Here is a 24,566-nt window from a genome sequence, read left to right as displayed (position 1 = left end):
TATACAATGAAAACTACAAGACACTACTGCAAGAAACCAAAAGAGACCTGCATAAGTGGAAAAACATACCTTGCTCATGGATAGGAAGACTCAACAACGTGAAAATTTCAATTCTACCCAAAGCAATCTACAGATACAATGCAATCCTGATCCAAATTCCACCAGCATTTTTTAATGAGATGGAGAAACAAATCACCAACTTCATATGGAAAGGGAGGAGGCTCCAAATAAGTAAAGCATTACTGAAGAAGAAGAACAAAGTGGGAGACCTCACACTACCTGATTTTAGAACTTCTTATACCACCACGGTAGTCAAAACAGCATGGTACTGGTACAACAGCAGACACATAGACCAATGGAACAGACTTGAGAATCTGGACATAAATTCATCCACCTAGGAGCAGCTGATATTTGACAAAGGCCCAAAGTCTGTTAATTGGGGAAAAGACAGTCTCTTTAACAAATGTGCTGGCATAACTGGATATCCATCTGCAAAGAACTGAAACAAGACCCATACTTCACAGCATGCACAAAAACTAACTCAAAATGGATCAAAGACTTAAATATAAAATAAAAAATGATAAAAATCATGGAAGAAAAAATAGGGACAATGCTAGGAGCCCTAATACATGGTGTAAACACAATACGAACCATAAGTAACAATGCACAAGCACCAGAAGAGAGACTAGATAACTGGGAGCTCCTAAAAATCAAACACTTATGCTTATCAAAAGCCTTCAACAAGAGTCAAAAGACAACCTACAGACTGGGGAAAAAAAAAATTTGGCTATGACAATCCAATCAGCGTCTAATCTCTAAAATCTACAAGATACTGCAAAACCTTAAAAACAAATAACCCAATTAAAGAATGGGCAAATGATATGAACAGGCGCTTTGCCAAAGATATTCAGGTGGCTAACAGACACATGAAGAAATGCTCACGATGATTAGGCATTAGAGAAATGCAGATCAAAACTACAATGAGATATCATCTCACCCCAACAAGGCTAGCATTAATCCAAAAAAACACAAAATAATAAATGCTGGAGAGTTTGTGGAGAGACTGGAACACTTATACACTGTTGGTGAGAATGTAAAATGATACAACTACTTTGCAAATCAATTTGGCGCTTCCTTAAAAAGCTAGAAATAGAAGTACCACAAGATCCAGTTATCCCACTCCTTGGACTATATCCTAGAGAAATAAGAACTGTCACACGAATAGTATATGCACACCCATGTTCATTGCAGCACTGTTCACAATAGCAAAAAGATGGAAACAACCTAAGTGCCCATCAACGGATGAATGGATAAACAAATTATGGTATATCCACACAGTGTAATACTATGTAACTATAAAGAACATCGATGAAGCTGTGAAACATCTTATAACCTGGAGGAATCTGGAGGGCATTATGATGAGTGAATTTAATCAGTCACAGAAGGACAAATATTGTATAAGACCACTATTATAAGAACTCAAGAAAAGGTTTAAACACAGAAGAAAGCATTCTTTGATGGTTAAGAGGGTGAGGAGGGAGGGGGAGGGTTGTTTATTAACTAGATAGCAGATAAAAATTATCTTAGGTGAAGGGAAGGGCAGCTCACACTACAGGGGAAGTCAGCAGAACTGGACTAAACCAAAGCTAAGAAGTTTCCTGAATACAACAAAACACTTGGAGGGACAAAGTAGCAGGGGTTGGGGTCTGGGGACCATGCTTTCAAGGGACATCTAGGTCAAATGGCATAACAAAGCTTATTAAGAAAATGTTCTGCATCCTACTTTGGTGAGTGGCATCTGGGGTCTTAAAAGCTTACAAGCGGCCATCTAAGATGCATCAATTGGTCCCAACCACCTGGAGCAAAGGAGAACAAAGAACACCAAAGACACAAGGAAAGCATTAGCCCAAGAGACAGAAAGGGCCACATGGACCAGAGACTTCATCAGCCTGAGACCAGAAGAACTAAATGGTGCCCAGCTACCACCAACGACCACCCTAACAGGGAACAGAGTCCCTGATGGAGCAGGAGAAAGGTGGGGTGCAGAACTTAAATTCTAATAAGAAGACCAGAATTAATGGTCTGACTGAGACTGGAGGAACCCCAGAAATCATGGCCCCTAGATTCTCTATCAGCCCAGAACTAAAACAATTTCTGAGGCCAACTCTTCAGACAATGATTGGAGTGGACTGTGGGACATAAAGTGATACTCATGAGGAGTGTGCCTCTTAGCTCAAGTAGATACAAGAGACTAAACGGGCAGCTTCTGTCCGGAGGTGAGAAGTGAAGGCAGACAGGGTTAGGAGCTGGTTGAATGGACATGGGAAATCAGGGGTAAAATGGAGGAGTGTGCTGTCACTGTATGGGAAGAGCAATTAGGGTCACATAACAGTGTAAGTATAAATATTTGTATGGGAGGCTAACTTGAAATGTACACTTCATTTAAACTGCAACAGTGAAAAACATGTACTTTGAACATGTTATCAGGAGGGACTAGCCCCTGGAGAAGGACATCATGCTTGGTAAAGGAGAAGGTCAGTGAAAAAGAGGAAGACCCTCAAGGAGACGGATTGAAATAGCGGCTTTAACAATGGGCTCAAACATAGCAATGATTGTGAGAACGGCACAGGACTGGGCAGTGTTCCATTCTGTTGTGCATGGGGTCACTATGAGTTGGAACCAATCCTATGGCACCCAAGAACAGCAACAACTATTATCAAAACTTTGAAGCAAAACTTAGGAATAGCAAGGTAAAATTTGAAATGTCAACAGGCAAGGAAAATACATTGTTTAATCTCTTAGGAAGAAAAAAAATTACGTTCGACACCATAAAGATTAAATAAATCTTAATTCAATTCATGTGATGGCATTTATTTAAAGTAGCATCCCTGAATCCCACTTCAAATGAAGGAGGGAGGAAATGAGAGTGTGGGGAAGATGAGAGCACTTAAGATTTTGTGACTGAGAAAGGCTTTGTAGGTAATTCAAAAATGATTCAGAGATATCTCCTTAAATGATATGACTTAAGGTAAAAACAAAAACAAACAGGAATCAAAACTGCATGTATAAGACAATTGCAACATGATTTAAAAACACTTTCAAATACTCCTGGTAAATATATCAATTCTAAATGATGGCTGTCTTCAGGCGATCACATTACAGTTGATCTTTATCGTTTTCCTTCAAGTTTTGACTTTTTTCTATTTTTTACAATGAGCATATTTTACAGTCGGAAAATAAAACAATAAGCACTATTTCTGATAGGCACTTGACCTGCAATCTAGAAATTCCTTGTGTTGAATACCATAACATATAATAGCGTAATCATAACATTACAATTTTACAGGTGCTCCAGAAATGATATTAAAGTTTTGGAGACACTAAAAGTGGGAATAATTCATACTACTAGAATACTAATAAAATATTTCACAGAAGAGGAGGTGTTTAGAGTTAATTCTGAAGAACAAGGAGAGTGGCTCAGAGATGCGTTTAAACAGTGTAATTGATTTGGCATGGTTGAGCGGGGAGCCAGATGCTCAAAGGTCTTGGAGACTACCATCGTTATCATCACAACAGCTAATGTTTGTGGACCCCAAGGTATATGTCAGGCACTGTTCAAGTATTATAATCTAATTATCCTCATGTTTAACATTTACCATAAACCTATGGAGTACATGTTATCATCCACATTTTATAGATGAGGAAAGTAAGGTACAGATTGGGTAAGTAACTTGCCCGAAATAATATTAACAACTCTATATAATAATACCAGTTTAGTGGGAATATTTTAAGGATCATGAACTCAAACATACTAGTGATCACAAAGTTTGCACAGTACTGGGCAATGTTTCATTCTATTATACATAAGGTCACTGTCAGTCCGAGCTGACTCAACAACTAAAAACAACAACAATTTTAAGAATCAAATGCATCAGATTAACATTCATCCAACAAATATAATCATTTGTTCACTTATTGCTATAAATTTCCGATTGTCTCACCACACATAATGATTTTCAAACTTAAAGACCCAAAGCCATCACATTCTTCCTCTCTTGCTCTTCATAAGTTGTCATTTCACTCGATGTCTCTTGCCTTCATCCTCTGTTTTCTTCCCACTCCCACTCAAGTGTAAGTGAAATATCCCAGATTCAAATGCTGGACCCTCTGTATGCAAAGCTGGACCATGGAGCTGCTGTCTCTCTGGAGAACTTCCTGCTTTAACCTGGAAGCAAAGCCTTCAAAGCAGGGATGCGTGAGAGAGAGCTCCTTCCCAGAGCCATGGGGAAGACAAACTGCAGTCAAGAAAGATAGCCTGAAGAGAGATAAGTGAGGAGGGTGTTTGAAAGGTCCAGGTGAAACTTATGAGGACCCCCCAGCAGGCAGTGGCAGTGAGATAGAGGGCATATGGGATCTGAGATCTGAGACTGATCTGAGAAATACTTAGGATGTATAGGATTAACTGCACCTTATAAATCCTTTGATGCAAGAAGGGGATGTGAAGTTGGGTGGTGGTGACATTAACTAAAGAAAAATAAGAGAGAAATAACTTTTATTTTAGGGAAACACTTTTCAAACTAAGTAGGCCGAAGGACAATGCGTCAGAATGATTAGGGTTGCTATGATGATAACCTCGTTTACACCAAGAAAATATCCAGAAGAAGCATCTTTTTGGCACTATCATCAATCAAAAATGTTTCTACTCTATGCGAAGTACTCCCTAGAGAATGTACAGAATTAAAAAGGAGGTAGGCATGCTGTCTGATCTTGAAGAGTTTAAATACCTGCTTGAGAGAGAGATGAACAGAGTAGGAAAAATTTGAGGACGAATACAAGCAGTTTAAGGCATTTCAAAAGCAAATGAATGAATGTGTGTCCTCCCTTGGACCAGAAAGGATTTATGGTGTGTCCCTGATTACAAGCAGGGAAGTGTTCCAGGAGCTGCAGTGCCTGTATCAGCTGTTGAAAGCTTAGAGGGAGGAAAAGACTAGGTTTGCTTGGGAGAAGGTAAATTTGGCTATAATGGAGAGCTCAGGAAGAGTGGTTGGAAATAAGCCTTCAGAGGGGAGAGAGAGCTTGTGAAGGATCATGAATGGTAGACTCTGGGGTTTGAGATGCAGGCAGTGGAAATTCATTGAGGCATTCTGAGTAAGGCAAACAGTGTCACTGAAGTAGGCACTGTGGAAAATGGGCCTGTGGGTCTGGTGAAAGATGATCAGTCTGGAGAAGGGAGTGTGATCCAAGCACAGGGGGATTCATGCTTACATCTTGCAGCAGAATAGGAGAGCAGAATAAGAGAACAAGACAGAATCAACAGACGGTTCAAAGGAAGAATTGACAAGGTTTGGGGGTTAGGAGGAGGACCAAAAACCCATCGCCAAAGAGTTGATTCTGACTCATAGAAACCCTATAGGACAGAGTAGAACTGCCCCATAGGATTTCCAAGGCTGTAATCTTCATGAAAGCAGACTGTCACATCTTTCTCCCACAGAGCAGCTGGTGGGTTCTAACCACAAACCTTTCAGTTAGCAGCTGAGTGCTTAACCGCTGAGCCACCAGGGCTCTTTAGGAGGAGGAAGGAGTCAAAAAACAATCTAGAGCTATGCACAGGTTATAAAATTAGAAATTGTATGGTACAGTCAATCAGTTCTTACATTCTTTTCCTCCTTTCCCCACTCCAGTATGCTAGCGACTCTGTTAGGTTAGGGCATTGGATTCTTAGTTAGAATCTGGGTTCATGTTGTAAGTCCAAATTGATTGACATGGAGATGCATTCACAATATACAGTTATAAATTATTTTTAAAATCAAATTATGTTGAGGTTTCATCCTCTGAGTCTTATAATGATCTTTGGCCTCAGAACAACAAAATGCCAATCTGATCAATATCTTTAGCAACAGTAAAACAAAGAGATGAATGTACTATTTTTGTTTGTTTCTTTTTGTTTTACACTTAAGCAACACACTGTTTTCTTAGGGAAGTAAAAATCCTTCAGAGGCCTTAGAATAGCAATATTGGGTTGAATTTCTGAATTCACGAAACTGCCATTGTAAGTCCATTTTTGGTACCAATCTACATGATAATAAAATAATAATAACTTCATCGACAATTTGGGAAAGCTAAATCATCTATTAGAAGGGAACACTCACTCCGAATTCCTAATTGACATATAAATGAAAACATCCTCTCTTCATCTCTCTACGCAGGTTAGGAAGAAAGAGATAAGCATGTCTCCTCTCTCAGCTCCTGAGCCAGCACCTACCTTTGGGATCAGCCTGCCTATAAGGGTCATGCTTTCTGGTCGGCTCTGGGCTCTCTGCCCTGTAGATGGGGGACAGTAGTTATCCAGACTGACTCAGACCTGTGGTTCCTGGATGTGCCTGGATACACAACAAACATCTCATATGTACCATCCACATACAAGTTTCACAAAACAGTATGTGTGATACTCTGTGTGAAATCTTCTATTCTATTCTATTCTGTTTTTTTTTTTTTTTAATTGCCAGCTGTAATGCTCAAGATTGATTTCACAACCTGTTAATGGGCCACAATTCAACATCTCAAGATATGCCCTAGGCCCCTCGCTCTACCTTACCCCATTGTCTAAGCAGAATCTTCTTAATTCTAGCCCCTAACCTCAATATCTGGAGAATCTGGGATTTCCTCTCCATTCCCCTCTGGAACTTTAGTACATGTTCTAATCATTTCTCATTTCTAACCTAGACTGTTGCAATAATAAGAATAGGTGGTTAACAATAGTAATTCTAACAGCTACATTCATTAAGAGCTTGCTGTGTACCAGAGGCTGTTCTCAGAGCTCTTTGGGTAATGTCTTAGGCTGGGTTCTTTAGCGAAGCAAAACCAGTGAAGTGTGTATATATATATATACACACAGAGAGAGAGAAAGATTTATCTGAAGGAAATGGCTCACAGATTTGTAGAGGCTGGCAAGTCCCAAGTCCATGGATCAGGCATCAGGGTGGAGGCTTCTCCTGACTCAAGTAGCTGCAGGGGCTGACAAACTCAAGATCGGCAGGTCAGATGACAGGCTGCTGGCTCCCGGGTTGCAGAAGCTGATGAATCCCAAGACTGGCAGGCAATACGGCAGGCTGCTGGCTCAAGTCCCAAGAACCAGAGGTCAAATGCTGATGAGCCGGATGCAGGGTCCAGAGTGAGCAAAAGCCAGTGAGCCTTTCTAGAACACCCCCTATGTATTGGATGCAGCTTACACCCCTGAGGAAATTTCCCTTACAACTGACTGGCTGACCACATAAGATCACATCATGGAAGTGATTACATTATATCACAAAATGGAGGATAACTACATCATTACATAACTGCCAAACTACATCATTACATAACTGCCAAACCACTGAGAATCATGGCCTAGCCAAGTTGACACACAACCTTAACCATCACAAGTAGTAACATTTATTTAATCCAAACAGCAACCTAAGCATTGTCTTCACACTGGTCGAGTTACCTCTACACATGCTGACTCTTTCTCCCAACTATGCTGCGTACTACTTCCAACAAGATCTTTCCAAAATACAAATAGTGTCACGTTGCTCTAATATTTGAAATGGCTTAATTTATAGGACACACTCCTTAGCAGAAAGTACCAGTGCCATGAAGACCTAGCTCTAGCTTATCTACCACCATTCCATTAGCACCTTCTGCTAAGAATGCTCTTCCTCCCTTAATTGCACCAACCCTTGCTTTGATGCCTGGGGGGCCTCTTCCTCCAGGCTCAGTCATCCTTTGTGTTTTCATAGATCCTGGTTCATGTCTCTGATCCATCACCTCCCTTGTTGTCGTACTAGTTTGTTTGCATGCCTGTCTCTCACACTGAACTGCGAGCCCCCGGAGGACCAGTATGGCAACGTCTTTGTGCTTCTGCTTTCTGCACTATCATTATAGCCTCAATGCCTAGACCACTGCAGCGGGAGTCTTCTCTTGCTCTTCCTGGCTGGTCTTTTGCTTTAATACCATTTGGCCTACAATTGCCAGACATGTTGTTATGTTACAGTCCTGCTCTAACAGTAGCTCACTTTTACTCAACCTGCCATATCCAAATTTCTTGGAATGGATTTTAGAGCCCTTGATGATGGGGACACTCGCTACAAATCTAACCTTGTTTCTCACTTTAGTAGACGCTGGCATTCTCAGATTTAACTTTTAAGGTCTTAACCATATGCAATGATAACAAAAGTTCAATAGCATGTGGTCATTTGTAAGTTATTAAAGCAGAATGTTTAAAAGAAGAAAACCTTTTGCGAACAAAATATTTACTGTTGCGTGAACGTAGCCAACTCCCACAGGATCACATGAGTGGCTTCGTTCAATATCATGAACAAAGTAATTCTAACTCTATCTGATATCGTAAACACAGTGTAATATGCTTAAGCGTGTTTAATATTACTTTATTTCATGGATGGAACAGTATGATATAGTGGTATACTTAAATCTGGAGATAGACAAAAGACTTGCGATGTATGACTCTGTAATGCATTACTAACTTGTAAGCGTCTCAGGATCCTCAACTATCTCTTTGTTTATTATTATTACATTTCCTACGAAACACGGATTCCTTGAGTGCAAGTGACCCTCTACACTCTTGTCAAATGAGTGGATGAGTCAACTGATCACAGGACAAAATGAGTAGCAAATCATTTGGACTGAAAACCAGATGGTTTAATATTCATTTTCAAATACAAGTGATGGCTGAAACAGTTTATTAGCTCTAAAACGAGTAAATGTGTAGAAAGAGAAGCAAAAAAAACTATAACTGGGACTTGAGAAAAGGGAGAAGGATGCTATTAATGTGCTAGATTTAAAGTTTCTGGACAGGTGGGTGGAAATAACATTTTTAAAAAAACCAGTATTGCATATCAAGGAGGTACTAGTATCAGTTGCCATGGAGTCCCTTCCAACTCATGGAGACCTCATATATATCGCAGTAGAACTGTGCTCCATAGGGTTTTCAATGGCCAATTTTTTGCCAGACCTTTCTTCCGAGGCAACTCCGGGTGGACTCAAACTGCCAACCTTTCAGTCAGCAGTTGAGCACATTAACCATTTGAAGCACCCAGGGACTCTATCAAGGAGGTAAGAAGGGCTTATTTCTCCATTTTATTATTTCTTAAATAATATGAACTGGAATAATTAAGTTACCATATGATAAAACAATTGATGGAATCACATTGTCCTTAATCTAATTTTTTTTATATCGAAATCAGACTTCCTGTTTACCACATCAAGTCGAGTCTTCTTTGCTTGATATTCAAGGTCATCTATAACATGGACCAAACCGATCTATCCAACCTTATTTCCTCTTCCTCCTACCTCATTGCTCTGGCTCTAGTCAAGGAGTGCCCTAAGTGTCCCCCAAATATGCCATATTCATAAGCATTTCCTTTGCAAAAGACAAAGTGATACATTCCACATTATACAACACTGATATAACAGTGGATAGTTGGAATTCAATAAATAATTGGGATTCAACCAGCAAAGTAAGTAAACAATTACTTGAAAAGTACATACCATTTTCCCAGAACTTTCTAGGTATGGTTGAAGATTCAAACGTAGACTCTACAGAGTCTGTTCGGAAGAAGTCAGTCGTTTTCTTAAAGTAATAAACAGAAAATTCTAGGCAATGCTTAAATAGGTGCTTAGATAGCACTATATATGGGTGTGTATATGTATACATATATATACAAATATACGTATGTATGAATATAATATGTATATACATACATATGTATATACCTATGTATGTATATATATATACATGTATGTATGTATGTGTTATTGTTGTTAGGTGCTATCCAGCTGATTTCAATTCACAGCGACCTATGTACAACAGAAGGAAACACTGCCCGGTCCTGCGCCATCCTCACAATCCTTGTTATGTTTGAATCCGTTGTTGTAATCACTGTGTCAATCATTTCATCAAAGCTCTTCTTCTCTTTCGCTGACTCTCTACTTTACCGAACATGATGTCCTTCTCAGGTACTGGGCCCTCCAGATAACATGTCCGAAGTACATGAGATGAAGTCTTGCCACCCTCGCTTCCAAGGAGAACTCTGGCTGTATTTCTTCCAAGACAGACTCATTCATTCTTTTGGCAATCCCTAGTATATTCAATATTCTTTGCCAACACCATAATTCGAAGGCATCAATTCTTCTTTGATCTTCCTTATTCATTGTCCAGTTTTCACATACAGATGAGTCGATTGAAAATATCATAGCTTGGGTAAGACGCACTTTAGTCCTCCAAGTGATACCTTTGCTTTTTCACACTTTAAAGAGGTCTTTTGCAGCAGATTTGCCCAGTATAATACGTCCTTTGATTTCCTGACAGCGACTTCCATGGGAATTGATTGTGGATCCAAGTAAAATGGAATCCTTGACAACTTCCATCTTTTCTTCATTTATCATGATGTTGCTTATTGGTCCAGTTGTGAGGATTTTTGTTTTCTTTATGTTGAGGTATAATCCATACTGAAGGCTGTGGTCTTTGATCTTCATCAGTAAGTGCTTTAAGTCCTCTTGGCTTTCAGCAAGCAAAGTTGTGTCATCTGCATATCGCAGGTTGTTAGAGCCTTCCACCAGTCTGGATGCCACATTCTTATTCATATAGTCCAGATTCTGGGATTATTTGCTCAGCGTACAGATTGAATAAGTATCGTGAAAGGATACAACCCTGATGCACACCTTTCTTGATTTTAAATCATGCAGTATTCCCTTGCTCTGTTTGAACGACTGTCTCTTGATCTATGTACAGGTTCCTCACGAGCACAATTAAGTGTTCTGAAATTCCCATTCTTTGTAATGTTATCCATAATTTGTTATGATCCACACAGTCGAATGCCTTTGCATAGTCACTAAAACACAAATAAACATCTTTCCGATATTCTGCTTTCAGCCAAGGTCCACGTGACATCAGCAATGAGATCCTATTTCCATGTCCTTTTCTGAATCCTGCTTGAATTTCTGGCAGCTCCCTGTCGATGTACTGCTACAATCACTTTTGAATGATCTTCAGCAAAATTTTACTTGCATGTAATATGAATGACATTGTTCAATAATTTGCGTATTCTGTTGGATCACCTTTCTTTGGAATGGACACAAAGACGGATCTCTTCTAGTCCGTTGGCCAGGTAGCTGTCTTCCAAATTTCTTGGCATAGAATAGTGAGCACCTTCAGCACTGCATCTGTTCGCTGAAACATTTCAAGGAGTATTCCTTGAATTCCTGGAGACTTGTTTTTTGCCAATACCTTCAGTGAAACTTGAACTTCTTCCTCAATACCATAGGTTCTTGATCATATGCTACCTCCTGAAATGGTTGAACATCAGCAATTCTTTTTGGTACAGTGACTGCTACTAAACCTCTCTGAGTCTCAGCTTCAGAGTCTTTGGAACAGGGGTAAAGACAATCCCTCTTTCATCTCGCAGCACTTTTTTTAAGCATCAAATTAAGTAATCTATGGGGAAAAGTTTTATAAAGCGTAATGCATATATGTTATTAGCTATTATTTAAGCTCTTTTACTACTAGGTGAGAGAACAAACTTGTTAGAAAAATATTCAAGAATAGTCAGTTATCAACAATATAATATCAACCTAGAGGACATGAATGCATTTTCAAAGGAATCATCCTGGGCCAGAAACATTTAATAACATCTTTAATGACACAGATGAATTTGGGAAGAACTCATTAAGTTACTAGTGGCACCAAGTTGAGTGGGAAGCTTGGCAAGTTGGAGAAGATAATTATACTTTTAAATGACCTTGAAAAAATAAACAGAAATAATGAGAATAAAAAATGTAATCAGGACAAGCAAAAAGGGAAAAGCAAACCACAGAAATGATGATAAAGACCTGGTTACAGGCAAATACAGCATAAACAAAAGGCAGAATTTTGGAGAATCCTAGATGAGTCATCAATGCCACGCTAATGTTTAAAAATGTGTTGATAATAAACTGAAATAAAAAGGATTCCAGCATGTGGGAGTTACTAGACAGTCATCCCACCATCCTCAGAATTTTATCATTCTGAAAAAGACTTATCAAACACCTACTGGATGCAAGGCACAGCTGTAGAGAAATGTGTCTGAGTTGAGGTCTTAAAAATGAGGAATGGACTCCTTGGAGGGGATCCCAAAAGAAGCAAAATGAATCATGGTTTGCAAAATAAGGTTTCTGAGTAGAAGTTAAAAGGATTAGGTTTATTTAGAATTGAGAAGGGAAAACAGAGATAGGGAGGGTGAGTAAGATTAACTAGTACCTGAAATTAAAAGAAAGACAGTGTGTAGACAGAATAAGAAAGAACATGCTGAATATCCCACAGAATGAATTTGTCTTGGAGAATACCAAGAAGCCGCCTGTTTAAGCATATGAAGATAATATCATCTTGCCAATATTCTTGTTAGTAGTTCCTCAGAACTATGCAATTTATGAATGCTTGGGTGATTACAATACCTTTATCTCTTCTGATTGTTCCACACTCTATTCAGTAACTAGAAGCCTGGGAGTCATCCTGATTTCTTCCTCCCACCTTACTCCAAACATTCAACTAAGCATGAAGCTTCTTTGTTATTATCTACTAAATCTCTTTTGAGACTGGCTTCTTTTCTCCCTCATTGCCAAGAGTGTTAGTTGAGGCTCTTATCGTCCCCTGAATAATTGCAACTGTTTTCTAATTGGTTGTGTATGCTTACGATTGTGGCCCCCAAAACTTTTCTTCCATCCAGTCATCCTAGTGATATAAATCTGAGTTACTAGACAGTCTCCCCACAATATTCCGGATTCTATCATTCTCAAATGCATGTATGGAAGACCTGCCGGATACATGCTACGGTTGTAAAGAAATGTCTGACTTGAGGCCTTAAAACCAAGATCCTTACATGGAATCCCAATAGAAGCAGCAAGACTCTTCAGTAGTTCCCCATCACCTACAAAATAAAGTCCAAGCTCCTTAATGTCAAGCCTCCCCCTGATCTGGCACCCCTACCACCGTGGTCTCAACTCCTCTCTTCCAGCACCATGCTGGTTCTCATCCCTGCCTTTGTTCCTGTTGTACTCTCTGTCTGGAAAGGTCTTACCTCATTCTTTGCCATGCTAGCTCCTAAGGCTCCTTACAATCTCTGCCCAGAACACCCTTCCCGACCCCTTGAGCTAAGATACTCTGTCGGAGTTATATTACTCATAGGTCTCTGTCTCTTAATTACCTGTTTATGTAACTCCCTCACCAAATGACTCACTCTTTGGGTCTCCTAGCCCCTTGAAAAGGGCCTGGCAAAAGTAGTTACTGAATAAAGTTTTAAGAATGATAAAAAGAATAAATAAAAGAATGAATGAATGAAATAGTCATGTGTTTCCTTCACAACTCTTTTGTAAGGTATTATTATAATATACTTCTAAATTCTAGCAGAACCATGGTACCTTTATGTAAGGTATTATGAAGCCTTGATTTAACCACATATATACACCTAATACATTACATTAAGTGTCTTTTTATTTTATCCAGTTGAACTAGTTAGACTAAATAGTTGAGAATATAACAGAAGACTACTCTTTTTTAATCATTCATTTGATTTTTTATCGTTGTTGAGAATATACCAATTCAAGTTTCTACATGTATAATTCCGTGACATTGACTATCTTCTTCAAGTTGTACGACCATTCTCACCCTCTTTTCTTGAATTCTAACCCAAGACGAAGCACAAAACAAGATGACTATAGCAAGGTGTTTGTTAGCCTTAGTTGAAGCTATTAGAGTTAGAACTTGAGAAATGCTGAAAATAGTGCAAAATTAAGGTTGCAAAATTGGTTAATTCAGTTTAAATACACTTAATTGAGGCAGTTCTTTTCTTATTTGCTTCAAAGCAACAAGATCTTGCATCACCTGACCTCTACCTTCCTCTCCATTATCCAGGGCTCCTGTACGCACTGTGCGGGTCCTGCCCTGCATTTGGGCGCCCAGCCAAGGGGTGGTGGGGCTGAAATGCTGTGCACACTCCACCCAACAATCCACTTGCCCTGGTGTAGTCTTCTCCCACCTGGAGGAAGAGGTGCCCAAAGGCACCGGAGAGGCCAGTGAGCTGAGACTCTGACTCTCTCCTCACTTCCTGCCTTGAAGCCTCGTGGGCACTCCCTCAGTCCCTCCACAATGCTTTCGCATAGGCCGTTCCCCTGCCTGGAATTCTCCCCACCCTCTTCATCTCATTGTTCATAGGAAGTCTAAATTCTATAACTAGAACAGTTCTCCTATAGCCAATAGACTTTCATCAAACAGTCAACTTTCCGATCACATTTCCAGGTTGATAACTGTAGAAGCACTAGATCCATGGCTCCCTACTCTACTGCAAGCGCTACGAGGATACAAACCTACCCAAACCTGTTGCCGTGGCATCGATTCCAACTTACGGCTACCTCCTATGTGTTATAGAGTAGAACTGGGCCCCTTAGAGTTTTCTTGGCTGTAATCTTTAGGGAAGCAGATCATCAGGCCTTTCTTCCACAGTGCCACTGGGTGGGTTCCGCCAATCATTCCATCAGTAGTAGAGGGTAAAGCGTTTGCAACACCCAGGGATGTTATGAGGACGTGAATGGGGGAGGTTATTTTTCCTACCTAGAACACATGGAAAGTATTAAATAAATATTTGTGGAATTAATAAGTTAATTCATACAGAGCACACAAAGGTGTGAAATAAATTTTGTTTAATAGCTGAATTGCTATGTTTCACTCCCAAATGATTTAGCTGCTATTAAAATAAAATAATAAAATCCAGTATGATATTCTGATTCCTCTACACATTTTGAACATGCTTGGCTCTTACTTGATTTTATTTGTTTCATCTTTTCCTAAATGTAAACTATCTTTACCCTCAAAGTTTGGTTTTAGGGGAAGAGATTAATACCTTGACTTTAGCATCTTAAAAGTCAGAAACATGAAGGTTGGTTAGTTTGTTTAATCATCTGTCAAGCCAGTAAAAGTTTAACTTGTGTTTTCTATACAATTTTCCAGAATAAAAAACAAATATAATACTTATTAAACAATGAGGATAATACGAACTTTCAGTAATGCAGACAGGTTGATTATGACTGTAAACCACACGCTTATATACTTTAGACTTTTACAGCTTTTAATTTATCAAAGGAAATAATTAGCACAGTTTGTGGCAGTCAGTGATGGAATTTATTCACTTGGAAGGCCATGGGTTTCCTGTCATTAAAACTACATCATGTCCTTCCTTTTCTATTAAACTTGCACAGAGAGCAGCAAGAAGTCACTAAAAGGAAATGAAGAGTTTTTTTGGCAATGTTCTTGCGCAATGATTTAATACTCTTACAAGATAGCAAACCCATAATGTATGCCAACAAGTGTATTATATAGGATGAGGGGTCCAATTACCACGTGGATTCCTTCATTTGAAGTTTTGTTTGCGACTCAATTAACTGTGATTTGCAAAGTTGTGTCAGTACATTTATTTTCTTTTTGCAGGTTAACGCATTTTTGGTTTCAATTAGTAACATTTCATGGCAACAAAACACTAGCTTTAGATTCCATAACTACTGTATACACATTTATAGGTCAAAGAATATTACTTTTCTCCCCAGATGATCAATGGTATCTCATTAGCCATAGAATCATTATACTTAAAGCTCACATGCATTTTTTTTTTTTTCCACATTGAAGGGCTTTGCAGTGAGATAAAATATATGCTCTAATCTTTCCTCTGTTTAAATAATAGTAAGGCTTTATTTTGACTCGGTTCCAAATGTTAGAATCATAGCTCCTAACTAGCTCTACTCAGTTTGGGAAGGTATAAATGAAAAGCTTGTTTTCCTGAGGTCTAAAACAGGCCTGACGGGGAGTCAGAATTAGCCTCTTACCCCCAGAAGTGGGTGGTCCTTTGAAGCCATAATCAAGGAACACTGTTGGTCAAGGTTTAATCTCAGCTCTCCGGCAAAGCCTGTTCAGGTGAAGGGAACTTTACACAGTCCGTGAAGGGCCTGTTTGGTGTGACTTAAAACAAACAGTGAAAATGCTTCAGACAAACTCACGCAGTCTTTTTATAGGGCATATGCTAAGAAACAAAAATGTTCTTAGTTCTTAAAATCACAGAAATGGGCAAAAATTCCACACCTGTTTAATTGTATGCAAAAATTGTGCATTTCAAATTTGTTTCTCAGTCTGTGGACCATCCTATATGAATTTATCAGGACAAATATAATTGTTGTAGAGTTATGAAGACATAAACCAAACCAATTTGTTTAGGAAGAATTTTAGATTTGCAGAAAAGTTAAGATAGTAAAGATTCTTCTGTTGTTAGCTTCACATTACCACGGTACATTTATCAAGATTAAGAAGTTGACACTGAATACTTCAATTTTGAGAAATAATAATTTTTTGTGATTAAGAGGTTTTTTTTTTTTAAATGGCTTCTGCTTCAGTACAGAGGCTATTTTACTGGATTACAATGGCTAAGCCATTAATTTCAAAGCTGCTTTTTCTGAGCCACTTAAACCAAGTACTGATATTGCTATTGCTGCTGAGTTTGCAAATTAAGATGTAAGATCAGAGCTTGGTGAGATTGTCATATTGTCTCCTTTAATTTGGAAAAGTAGAACAAGGGTACAGAGAGACTTATAAAACAGACTTTACGACTCTCTTCAAGGCAGATATAGAAGCCCACGCTCCAATCCCTTCTCCCTGCCTCTGCAATTACATTTCCGCAGGAAGAAAGAGAAGGAATTAGAAACAGGATAATGTAGTCTTAAATCACCATTCTTAGCCTTTGCCTTCTTGTGGGAGCTCTGAATTTTTATAACATGGTCCTCATATTGTATAGTGTGACACAACAGAAAACACAACTTGTTTGACCCTTCCTCAATAAAAAATCATTTTGTCTGACATCCTATAAACCATGTGCATGAGTCTGTACTAAGCTCTGGTGTCTCCTCCAATTGGCGAAAGAAAAACATTGTAAACACGTACTGTAAAGCTAAAGACCTCTTTCGGTGTAGTTTACCAAGACGTAGTAACATTTCTGAGTATCAACTCCCAAAGGCTGAGGCTGGGTGTCAATTCCTAAAACTGAAACAATTGGAAACGTGAAGCATCGCGGCATTGAAATATAAAGTCGAGCATCATTTGAGTTGTCTTGGGACTCTTTTATAGTGATTTGGGCATTAGAATACAAGAATTAAAATACTCTTCTTAGAATTAGGATAAGAACTTAATGCAGTCAAGGCTCCAGTCCAATCTAAGATGCATTAGAAACAACTGGTTGATAACCCAAAGCTGAGCATCTTGACATCTCTAGAAGTGGATGTTGGGTGTGACTCGTTACAGTGTTTTTCCCCAGAAGCTCAGTATAGCAACAAGCTTTTACCATTAACATTTATCTTAGCATCAGCAGTGTTACCAAAGCCAGCTGTGTGTGTCTGACTGCATGGGAGGGGCCTTACAATCTCTGCTTCCCTCCTGCCTGCGATAAGACCAGTCCAGATGAGATCAAGTGTTAGGAGGATTCATGAGTCACAGCTAGCTTAACACAGAGGCCGTTCCTCCCAGTATTTGCACCCTGTAATAACCAATGAATGCACAGCTCACATTAACACATACACATTATGTAACTTTTCCATAAGGCATTTCATAGCTCGACGGTATACAATACTCTGAGGTCTGCGAAGTTTTATCAAAGTTGAAGACAATATTCCTAGCTATTTTACCCCTCATTTCAAGCCCTATTTCTAAGGTCAGAAAGAGAGATTCTGCCTTTCAAATCAAAGGAAAATAATTACTTTCAAATGTATATATTCTGTGATATAATTAAATATTATATCTAATTCATATGTGAACATGTCTCTTATCTTTTATAACTGACAAAGGCACCAACAATGATGTGTTTTAAATGGAGACTTTAAAACGCACGCAAAAAATGCCACCATCTATATTTTCCTCACGAGTTCAAATTAGACTATAATTAAAACAGAGCAATAATGAAAGGTAGAAGATTTGGGTTTTATCTGAGCTCTAACAGTATTAGACATGTGAGCTTAGATACTTTCCTCAATGATCTATGCCTCAGTTTCTTCTGTTAGAGAGAGAGAGAGATGAACAATAGCTGCTTTGGATTGTTGGGATTAAACCTAAATTTGTGCCATCAATATGTACCAAAATCAGATACTCTGCAACAAACGCCAAACACATACACAAATAGCAAGATTTTATTTCCATAAAAGGAAATAAACTAAGAAACCCAATCCACTTTGGTGTAAATTCGTAAGAGTTTTAATCAATACAGTATACTATAATATGCATAACATAGCTCATGGCATATGTATACATACCTTACAACAAATCTAATAAAAATTTCATTGATGCGCCAGAATACACAATACTCACGTTTTCTCTCTCCGAATACTGATGCATAGAACTTGATGTTCTAAAACTTTGCAAAATATTTAAGAGATGGAATTTAGAGTCTCTTTCACCTAAATTGTTCTCATCCCCAGTTCCTAAAGCATGCCATTTATCTGTCCTTAAAGAAAAAGGAAAACAATCCTTCATCAATTATGGTTAAGGATTCCCAAACTGAAACACATGTGCACGAACGCCATTCAAGTAACCAACCCCACACCAGTCGGGTGGCGGGGGAGGGAAGGAAAAAGAGGAGGTAAATAGCCTACATGATTGATTTCAACTAAGACCAAAATCTTGGAGGACAATTATTGGATTTACTTACTGTTTGTTTTTGCAACATTTCGGAAATCGGCAAAAAAAAAAAAGTTTACAAAATCAAAGAGGCGTGTGGCGGCTGAGAAGTTGATTTTCTAGCTAAATGAAGTTTTTTCTTGTTTTTTTTTTCCAAAATTTCTTTTCTTTATTTACATTACCTGGTACCAAGCACTGGGAATCATCCTCTGTCAAATTATGAACTATGCAATTGATATGATCATGCAAAATATTGTTCAGTGCATGCTAGCAAATCCACAGATCTATTATATATTTCAGAACTCTAGTTCCATTTAAAGGGCTCTGCATCATGTGAGCTACCTTATTTTTATTCGTGATTACCAGACATTAAAAAATAAAAAGCTAAAGGTTTCCATTTTGCCCAAAGAGAGGTATTACATCTAATTAATATATCAACATGTCTCTTTCTCCTGTAACTGACAAATGCTAAATGCTTTATCAGTCTGGCACCAAAAATGATGCTGTGTCAGGGTTTTCCCAGACTGCCTTGTCTGAAAAGCTACATGAAAAGCTTTAATGATCATATATTAGGTGGAACTTTAACCTTCTTTGTACCAGGTCAATTGACTAGGTAATTGGAAAAGTCAGTTCCACTTGTAATCTATTCACAAGGAAACTTAGAGTTACCCAGAATGTAGTTTTCAGTCACAGAAACAGTGCAGGACTGTGTAGGGGAAGAAAAAGAAAAACGCAAAAACAAAAAATAATCCTGGATACAGTTTTCCATGCATTTAATTGTATTATGAGGTTAAAATACTGAAACAAAAACAAAAGGCACAGATCAGATGAAAAAAACAAAAACGACAACTTTTTTTAATAATTCCTGTATTTTCTTCATCGGAACATAGGAAAAATTAAGTTTAAATGGAAATTAATATAAATCATAGTTACCGAGTATATATTATGTGTCTAGCACTGTGCTCAGCTTTTTACAAACATCACCTTATTTAACTCTCATAAAAATCAGTGAGGAAGGATTCTTATGTCCACATGATAGCTAATAAGCAATACAGCAGGGGGACTAGAAATACAGACTCCGGCGCCGCGGGCTCGATTATCTCTACCATTTATTAGCTGTGCATCCTTGGGCAGATTACTCAGCCTCTCAGTAGGCTGGTTTTTCCCGTCTCTAAAATGGTAATCATATGGGCACCTACCTGGCTGGGATGTCGTCAGGAACAGATAAATGGCTGACACATAAACATTCTGTAGGAGCATTTTGCTGTTTTGTTGTTGTTTCACAGATAATGAAACATAGAGACTGAAAGAGGTTTTAACACTTGCCGCTAATTACAGAGTTAATTAAGTGACAGAACAGAGGTCTGAACATGTCTGTGCTCCAGAAGCCTACAGATTAGGTGGTGTTTTTGTTAGTCACCGTGGAGTCGGTTCTGACTCATAGCGACCTGATGTACAACAGAACAAAACACTGCCCTGCCCTGTGCCATCCTCACAAGCAAAGTTATGTTTGAGCCCATTGTTGCAGCCGCTGTGTCAATCCATCTCATGGAGGGTCTTCCTCTTTTTCACTGACCCTCTGTTTTACCAAGCATGATGTCTTTGGAAGAGCAAAAAAGAGAATGAAAGATGCAGCACTTTAACTACTTTCTCAGTGGGATAGATAGAGGGACATTTTAGAGTGCACAATAGTAGACAAGAGAAGGCTTCCAGCTTAATAGGGGGCTCCCTGGAGGGAGCAGAGAGATGAGCCAGGGACGGGCACAGGCAGATTTGGAGCATTAAAAGCAGTGTCAGAGAAAACCTGGAAACAGTAACTGTGAAATTAGCAGTCACCTGCAGGGCCAACTGTGTTCTCACTGGGGTCGTCAGAGTGGTGGTTGTAGCAAAAAATAGGCTCTGAACAGTGCGGTTCTGTTAGCATTCCAAAGTTCACAGCATTCCAGAAACAGATACTTTATCATTGTAAATGAGTCCCTCTAATGCATGCAAGGAGCCCTGGTGGTCCATTAAGAGCTCGGCTGCTAACCAAAAGGTCGGCAGTTTGAACCCACCAGCCGCTCCTTGGAAACACAATGGGGAAGTTCTACTCTGTGCTATAGGGTCGCTATGAATTGGAATTGACTTGATGCAACAGGTTTGGTTTTTTGGGGGGTTAGTGTGTGCAAGAGCCCTGGTGGCGCAGCAGTTAAGAGTTCAGATGCTAACCAAAAGGTTGGCAGTTCAAATCTACCAGCCGCTCCTTGGAAAGCCTATGGGGCAGTTCTACTCTATCCTATAGGGTCGCTATGAGTCAGAATCGACTCGACGGCAATGGGTAATGCATGATACCACCACACATCTGTTAGTTTATTGTACTGTGGTGGCTTGCATATTGTTACAATGAGTGAAGCTTTTCTACTGATTTTTCAAATACCAGCAGGGTCACCCATGGTGGACAAGTTTTAGGAGAGCTTCCAGACTAAATCAGACTAGAAAGGAAGACTTGAACATGCTGACTGTGATGAGTATGATACAGGACTGGGCAAAGTTTCATTCTGTTGTACATAATGTTGCCATGAGTCAGAGTCAACTTGACAGCAGCTAACAACAAGGTATGGTAATTGTAATGTATGAAGTAATTTAAGGACATATGTGGAAAAAGGGTGTCTTAGTCATCTAGTGCTACTATAATAGAAATACCACAAGCGGATGGCTTTAACAAAGAGAGATTTATTTTCTCACAGTTTAGAAGGCTGAAAGTCCAAATTCAGGGTGCCAGCTCTAGGGGAAGTCTTTCTCTCTCTGTCAGCTCTGGGGGAAAAGTCCTTGTCATCAATCTTCCCCTGGTCTAGGATTTTCTCAATGCAGGGACCCCAGGTCCAAAGAATGCACTCTACTCCTGGCCCTTCTTTCTCGGTAATATGAGGTCCCTCTCCTCTCTGCTCTCTTCTCTCTTTTATATCTCAAAAGAGATTGACTCAAGATACAACCTCATCTTGTCGATTGTGTCCTGCCTCATTAACATAACTGCCTCTAATCCTGCCTCATTAACGTCACAGAGATCAGCATTTACAACATGTAGGATAATTACATCAGATTACAAAATGGAGGACAACCACGCAGTACTGGTAATAATGGCCTAGCGAAGACACCCATTTTTGGGGGGACACAATTCAATCCACGACAGAGAGATTTAGACTTCCTTTTTCTATTAGAGGCTAATAAATGTTGTTTAAAGTAGACTGAAAGGAGCCCTGGTGGCACAGTGATTAAAGCACTCAGTTGCTAACCAAAAGGTCGGCGATTGGAACGTACTGGCTGCTCTGCAGGAGAAATATGTGACAGTCTGCTTCCATAAAGATTACAGCCTTGGGAACCCTATAGGGCAGTTCTATTCTGTCCTATAAGGTCGCTATGAGTCAGAATTACCTTGAAGGCAATGGGTTTGGGCTTTTGGGTAAGGTAGACTGAAATGCAAATTACATTAATAGTAAAAGCATTTCTATTCCACTGGCTTTTATGAATTCATTTTATCAGAATCTCTGTTCTCAAATATTTAGAAACTGTCAAAAGTTTCTATAAGCTGAAATGTTGGTGATGTATACCAGTCCTACTAGTCTTTAATAAATGTGAATAAATTAGTTCATAAATAAATGACATGTTACACCCCAAAAACTGACAACCAGATGGTTGAATTTCTCAAGGAGATGGAGTCTTTATTTTATTCTCACTACTTTTACAAAAAATGCAAAATTTCAACGTGTGGCCTGTGAGGTCCAACAAAGCCTGTCTCTTCTTTGTCTCTACGGCCTCATCAAGCACTCTTTCACTCCAACCCTGTGCACCCACCACACCAACCTCCATTCAGTTCCCAATACTACAGGTCCCTTCTGGTCAGAGGGCCATCGCACATGCCATTCCCTCTGTCTGGAACACTCTTTCTCCCCACCTCTACAATCTATTAGATCTCTGCTCAAGTGTCACCTTCTCAGGAAATTATATCATATACCTTTGGGAAAAAACCCTGCTGTTGTTAGGTGCCGTCAAGTCGGTTCTGACTCATAGCGACCCTGTGTACAACAGACGAAACACTAGGTGGTCCTGCGCCATGCTCACAATTGTTGCTATGTTTGAGCCCATTGTTGCATCCACTGTGTAAATCCAGCTCATTGAGGGTCTGCCTCTGTTTCGTTACCCCTTTATTTTACCAACCATGATGTCCTTCTTCACAGTCTGGTCCCTCCTAATAATATATCCAAAGTCCACGAGACAAAGTCTTGCCATCAGTGCTTCTAAGGAGCATTCTGGTTGTACTTCTTCCAACAGTCTATGGTATATTCAATATTCTTCACTAACACTATAATTCAAATGCTTCAATTCTTCTTCCGCCTTCCTTACTCATTGTCCAGCTTTTGCATGCGTATGAGGTGATTGAAAATGCCATGGCTTGGGTCTGGCATACCTCAGTCCTCAAGGTGATATCTATGCTTTTTAACACTTTAAAGAGGTCTTTTGCAGCATATTTGCCCTATGCAATAAGTTGTTGGATTTCTTGACTACTGTTTCCATAGGCGTTGATTGCCTGTCCAAGTAAAATAAAATCATTGACAACTTCAATATTTTTTCTGTTTATCATGATGTTGCTTATTGATCCAGTCGTGAGGATTTTTGTTTTCTTTGTGTTGAGGTGTAAACCATACTGAAGGCTGTGGTCTTTGATCTTCATCAGTAAGTGCTTCAAGTCCTCTTCATTTTCAACAAGCAAGGTTGTGTCATCTGTATATCTCAGGTTATTAAATGAGCCTTCCTCCAATCCTGATGCCATGTTCTTCTTCATATAGTCCAGCTTCTCAGATTATTTGGTCGGCATACAGACTGAATAAGTATGGTGAAAGGATATAACTCTGACACACAGTTTTCCTGATTTTATACCACGCAGTATTCCCTTGTTCTGCTCAAACCACTGCCTCTGGGTCTACGTATAGGTTCCCAATGAGCACAATTAAGTGTTCTGGCATTCCCATTCTTTGCAATGTTATCCATAATTTGTTATGATCCACACAGTTGAATGCCTTTGCATAGTCAATAGAACACAGGTAAACATCTTTCTAGTATTCTCTACTTTCAGCCAAGATCTATCTGACATCAGAATGATATCCCTCCTTCCAGGTCCTCTTCTGAAACCTACTTGAATTTCTGGCTGTTCCCTGTCGATATACTCCTGCAATCATTTTTAAATTATCTTCAGCATTGGGGAGTTCTGGCAAAATGGCACTCTAGGCAGAAGCACCACACCGTCCCTCCACAGCAAAGATCCAAAAAACTAAGCCGAACAGAGAATACAACAATCCTGAAACCCTAAAACATCAAATGAAGAGATAAAGAACTCAGCCAAGCACCAAATGCAGTGAGAAAACTGACAGAGAACGGAGAGCGAAGAGAGATTCTTGCAGAGGTCCCCTACCAGCTAACGCAGCGCGGCTCTGCCATTTTGGACTCCTATCGGAGATCAGGAAACAGGGGGTACGAGAAAGCAACCTCACAGAGCTTCCAGCGGGAGACAAAACAACTAGTAATTGGTGATATATCCTTTTCCACCCGCCACCCTTCTTCATCCCAACTCGGCCTCCTCTGCTTCCCGCGGCCACAGTCTTTTGACCGGGAAACAGCGGCTGCTTGGATTCCACACACCTGAACGGGTGGCTGTCTGAGTGCCATTTGTTAGCTGCTGGTGTTGCTTTTTTTCCACTTCTTTTTATTTCTTCCTTGCCTCTCCCCCCCTCCCCCTCCTTTAGCTCAAGTACCTCGCTCCGTGTGCCATCTTTGCTTCTTCCTGAGGGGCTGCAGAGCTCCGGTA

Source organism: Trichechus manatus, unplaced genomic scaffold (assembly GCF_000243295.1).
Source record: "Trichechus manatus latirostris isolate Lorelei unplaced genomic scaffold, TriManLat1.0 scaffold00225, whole genome shotgun sequence".
In the NCBI taxonomy this organism is placed as follows: domain Eukaryota; kingdom Metazoa; phylum Chordata; class Mammalia; order Sirenia; family Trichechidae; genus Trichechus; species Trichechus manatus.
Note: the sequence above shows the minus strand (reverse complement) of the source record.